Here is a 5592-nt window from a genome sequence, read left to right as displayed (position 1 = left end):
GCAGGCCCGGGGCGCCGGGGAGCCGCTCAGAGGCCGGCTCCCGGACCCCCCAGCGTCTGGCCCTCTCGCCTCCCGGCCTCCTCCTGTCCGGTGCCAGCTCCCGCCCGCCGCAGCCTCGCGGTCCTCCCCTCCCCGGCCCCTCGGCTCCTTTCATCTTCCCTAGACTCCGCTTGGGGTTTTGCTGGTTTCTGGGAGATAAAAACCGCCTCAAATAGCGGCGGCGCGCTGCCAGCACAAACAGGGCCGGGCGGGCCATGTGCGCCTGGTTACCGGCCCGGCCCGGGGCGCCGGGGTTCGGCGGGCCGAGCTCCAGGGACCAGACTCCGGCTCTGCCTCCCGAGGCGTGTGCGCGCGCGCGTGTGCGGCGTCTCCGTTTAGAAGTCTCGGGCAGCTGCCTCGGTTTCCCGCCCGCGTCTTAGGGCGGGGCTGGCGGAGACCTCCCGCTGAGCTCTCGGAGGCCCTGGGGCGGCGGGGCACAGTCGCTCTGTCGCCGGGGCCGTCGCGCCCCCTGGTGAAGTTAGCGAGGGAAAGCGCTAGGCCTGAGCCTCTGGTTTTTCCAGGACTCTGCAAATTGTGAAAACACTCAGTACCGGGTAAATAAGAAGTACGAGGGAGGGGGCTTTACTTGGGCCAGGCCGGAGCTGGGCAGGGGCCAGAACAGCCTTGTTCCCTCCGCCCGCTGTTCGCGTTGCAGGGTAAGGAGGCAGGCTCCTAACCGATGATTATAACGCACAGCCAGCTGGTGAAAACCAAGGCTTCATCGAAGGGCGGTGCAAGTTGCAGACAGGAGTGATTTCTGGGACGCTTCTGGGGTCGGATGGTATTATGATAGAGGCACAGAGTCTTTGCCGGTGGGTCCTCACCGCTGTCCATCAATCTCTATCAGGGTCACCGAATTCCTTTCTTTAAACCTAATTGGGGGCTGGGGATTTAGCTCAGCGGCAAAAGCGCCTGCCTGGCAAGCGCAAGGTCGTGCGTTCGATTCCTGGTACCAAAAGAAAAACCAAAAAAAGTAAACCTAATTGCCAAGGGGAGGCTGAGGGAGTGCTTTCTTAGACAGGTTCCTCAAACTGCCATTAGTTTTTTACCTTATATTTTTTAAACTTGATGTGACAACCTCAGTAATAGTTTTTTACCTTATATTTTTTAAACTTGATGTGACAACCTCAGTAATGGTGAATTAAAGTAGCAAGGTTACCTGGACAGTGTGAAAGATTTAAAACCTGGCTACTTAAATTGTGGTCTTGCTGGATGTGGTGGTGCATGCCTGTAATCCCAGCACTCAGGGTCAGGAGGCTGAGGCAGGAGGATTGTTGCAAGTTTGAGGCCAGCTTGGGCCACAAAGTGAGTTTAAGACCAGCCTGAACTGCATAGTAAGACTTTGTCTCAAAAAGACAAAATGTGGTCTCTGCAGTATTATAAGGTTCTCTGGAGCTAAAAATCTCTTGAGAGCCACCCCAGAATCTCAATTTTAAAAAGTCTCTAGGTGCCCAGGAATGCTGGTTGAGGCCTGAATTCTGAGGACTTGGGAAGCTGAGGCAGAATTACCTTGATTTATTTTCTTTCTTTCTTTTTTTAAGAGAGTCTAACTATGTAGTCTAGGCCATCCTCAAACTCAGTGTGTAGCTTAGTCTGGGCTCAAACTCGCAGTCATACTCCTGTCTCAGCCTCCCAAACTCTGGGATTACAGACATGTGCCGCCATGTCTGGCATTATTGCCTCAATTTCAAGGTCAACTGGGGCTACATAGTGAGACCCTGTTTAAAAAATTTTTTATGTTGGGGATTTAGCTCAGCACCGGCCTGACAAGCGCAAGGTCCTGAATTCCATTCCTGGTACTAAAAAAAAAATCTTGGCTGAGTGTGATGGTGCACACCTGTAGTCCCAGCATCGGGGAGGCTAAGGCAGGAAGATTATAGAGTTTGAGGCCAGCCTGGGCTACGTAATGAGTTCAAGGCCAATCTGAACTATGTAGTGAGACTTTTTCTCAAAACAAAAAAACAAAACTCCAAGAAACTCCTATGTCCTCTAACATTTTTTGGTCTGTCTTTTCTTTTCTTTTCCTTAACATTTGAGTAGTATACATTGGGGCAAACCAGCTGCTTCCTTTCAGGTAAAATGCATTTTTAGGAGCCTTTAGGAGTCCTTTGTTTTCTAGCCTGGGAATAACTTTTTGGGGGAGGAAGGAACTTTAGATAGAAAGTTTTTAAAATGGTAACAAATTTTATTAAAGATAGGAAAAGAAAAAAAAATAGGAAAAGATAGTTGGGGGTGGTGGCCCACACCTGTACTCCCAGCACTTGGAGGGCTGAGGCAGGGGAATTGCTGTTTGAGGCCAGTTTTGGCTACATAGTGAGTTCAAGTCCAGTCTGAACTACATAGTAAGACCCTGTGTCAAAAAATAAAAACAAACAACCCCCCTCCCCCCAAAAAAGAAAGGTATGGAAAGAAACAGGCTCTTCAGAGCTAGTTTGAGCCAAGTAAAAGTAAGAAAAGAAGTACACCCTACAGTGTGAGGGCAGACCACAATGGAAGTGAGAATAGAGTTGCATATATATATATATATAGTTGTTTTTTTTTTTGAGATAGGGTCTTGCTATGTAGCCTAGGCTAGCACTGAATTCTCAATCCTCCTGCCTCATCCCCACAACTGCCAGGATTACAGCATGTGCCACCATGCCTGACTTCCCCCAGATTTTTCAATGTGCACTGGCAGCTTTTGGCATGGGGGTTGTGTACCTTAATATAACTTTATTTATTTATTTATTTTTTGCCACAAAGAGATTGAACTCAGGGCCTTTACACTGAGCCTATATCCCTGTTTTTTTGTTTTTTTTTTTTTTTTGGTACTGGGAATCAAACTCATGACCTCAGGCTTGCCAGGCAAACACTTATGCCGCTGAGCTACATCCCTGACCTGTATATGCCTGTTTTTTTTTGTTTTGTTTGTTTGGTTTTTGTCTTTTTGAGACAGGGTCTTGCTATGCAGAGTTCAGGCTGGCCTTGAACTCACTTTGTAGCCGAGGCTGGCCTCGAACTTGCAACGATCCTCCTGCCTCAGCCTCCCAAGTGCTGGGATTACAGGTGTGCACCACCATGCCTGGCTATCCCTGTTTTTTGTTTGTTTTTTTGAGGTGGGGAGTACTGGGAGTCAAAGTCAGGACCTCATGCTTGCCAGCTGGTGCCATACTGCTGAGCTAAATCCCTGATCCTTGTTTGCTTGTGTTTTGTTTTTGCTTTCTTAGCTTTTATTTTATTTTATTTATTTATGTGAAATTTTTAATGATGTAACAAAAACATCTAAAAGCGGAGCTTCTAGAAGAACCACTTGTTCTTGCTGGTCTTGTATCTCTCCTTGAACTTGACCTTCACCTCCCGCTGGACCTTGTGCTTGAAGGCTGGGTCTCTGAAGACATCCTTGTTGACCACTGTCTTGTCCAAGGGGATGTCCACAGACTACCTTGTGGGCATGAGGTGATTGTAGTTATAAACCTTCACAAAGGACTTGATCTTTCACCTCTTGGTGATTTTCTTCTTGCCCATGGTGGCTGTCACTTTGCGGTAATAGGGATCAGCGCCAACCACCAGGGCGTGGCTGGAAGAGCTGTCAGAGGTGCTGTCATCAATGTTCTTCGGTTACAGTGAAAAGGTGCTTTCTTGGATTTTAAAGACAGGATTTGGGCCAGGGATATAGCTCAGTGGCACAAGCACCTTGCCTGGCAAGTGTTAGGTCCTGAGTTTGATTCCTGGTACAAAAAAAAAAAAAAAAAAAAAGACAGGATCTTCCTTAGTCACTAACTGCATAAACTGGCTGGGTTCAAATTGAAGATACTCCTGCCTCATCTTCCCAAAGTGCTAGGATTACAGGCATCAATCACCATAATCAGCAACCTCTAACATTTGTTTAGCACTTTACAGTTTATCAAGTAGCTTCACTTGCATTATTCTGTATGGGAAACAACACTGTGTAATTAGGACACTCTGTAAATGAGGAAAGTGAGATTCAAATAATTCAATGACTTTTTCAGGCACTCAAGTGTAAGGTGAGGAGTCCGCATTTGCCTCAGACTCCAGTTTTGTTTTGTTTCTGACAGGATCTTGCTATGTAGTTCAAACTGAACTCACTATGTAGTCCGGGATGGCTTTGAACTCATGGCAATCCTCCTGTCTCGGCATCCTAAGTGCTGGGATTACAGGCATGTGCCACCACACCTAGAGACTCCAGTTTTTGTGTGTATGTGTGTTCTTGAGACAGGGTCTCCCTATGCAGTTCAGGCTGGCCTTGAGCTTGATTTGTATCCCTGGCTGGTTTTGAACTTGCAGTGATCCTCCTGCCTCAGCCTCCCGAGTGCTGAGATTACAGGCATGTGCCACCACGCTCGGCTCTAGTTTTAATTCTACACTTTGGAATTAGAATAAGGTAAATTTGTCCTGGGGATCAAACCCACGGCCTATGGTATATATGACAGAAGTGCTCAGCCACTGAGCTACACCTCCAGCTCTTAACTTTTTGTTCTTAGGTCCCAGGGTTAATTTCCCTGGGCCTTACTTTCCTAAAGGTGGGTGTAACAGTGCAAGCACTCATGGTAAAGTGTTCAAAAAATGATATTGTTTTCCAGCTGTCCTTACCTTTCCTTCCAGGAATGCCTGTGGGCCCTGGATTCTGGGCAGTGCAGCACCATGCCTCCCAGGGGCTTTCCCTGAGCTGTCCAGTCAGCTCTGCTAGTGACACAGCCTGGAGTTTCCTCTGGGCTATCCACAGGCCCCGAGAGGGTTCCATTAGGTCTAACAGCTGAGTTAGATAGAAATCCTGTAGGCAGTCAGACCCTCAAAGAGAGTCAGGGCAAAGTTGAGAACTCATTACAGCTGTGGCCAGAGGCACATCTGTTGGAGGCCAGGCCTCAAAATAAAGACGGAATAATCAGGCCTGACATAAGTTGTAACACATGGTCTAACGAAGCCTATGCAGGCCTCAGTCACCTCGGTGAGGGAACAAGACTCTTGGATACACCATTTCCTAAGAAGTCCTTTATTCTTTCCATGTGCACTTGCTATGTGACCTGCTTCCCTATTGGGCAATACTACCTAAACGGCTATGCTTATAATCTTATTGGTTGATCATAGCTGTAGCCCAGGTTGTACCCCTATGGTTGTGCTCTGTAAAGCTTCCCCTGAGAAGTAGGGTTCTCGGCAACCCACTTTCGAGTCCTCTCCTGCCTCTCAGGAGCCGTATCTGTCCCCCTCAATAAATATTTGCTACTCTTAACCTCCATTGTTCCTTAGAATTCATTCTTCTTTGGGGAACACGAACTCGGCGTATGGGGTATCAGGCAGGTTGGGAGTTATATTTACCTTCTATCATATTTGGAAGTCCTAATATCATTTCTATATCAGTGTTTTCCTAAACGTAACTTATTTTAGACTTTCTCTGCTGAAAGAGTGAATGGGAAACGGTGTTGGGGAACTGAGAATCGGAAAAAAGAAGCCGGGCCTGGTGGTGCACGCCTGTAATCCCAGCACACGGGAGGCTGAGGCAGGAGGATCGTTCCAAGTTCAAGACCAGCCTAGGCTACAAAGTGAGCTCAAGGCTAG

Source organism: Chinchilla lanigera, unplaced genomic scaffold, assembly GCF_000276665.1.
Source record: "Chinchilla lanigera isolate Chin_1 unplaced genomic scaffold, ChiLan1.0 scaffold00057, whole genome shotgun sequence".
NCBI classification, from domain to species: Eukaryota; Metazoa; Chordata; class Mammalia; order Rodentia; family Chinchillidae; genus Chinchilla; species Chinchilla lanigera.
This window is presented reverse-complemented; position numbering follows the sequence as displayed.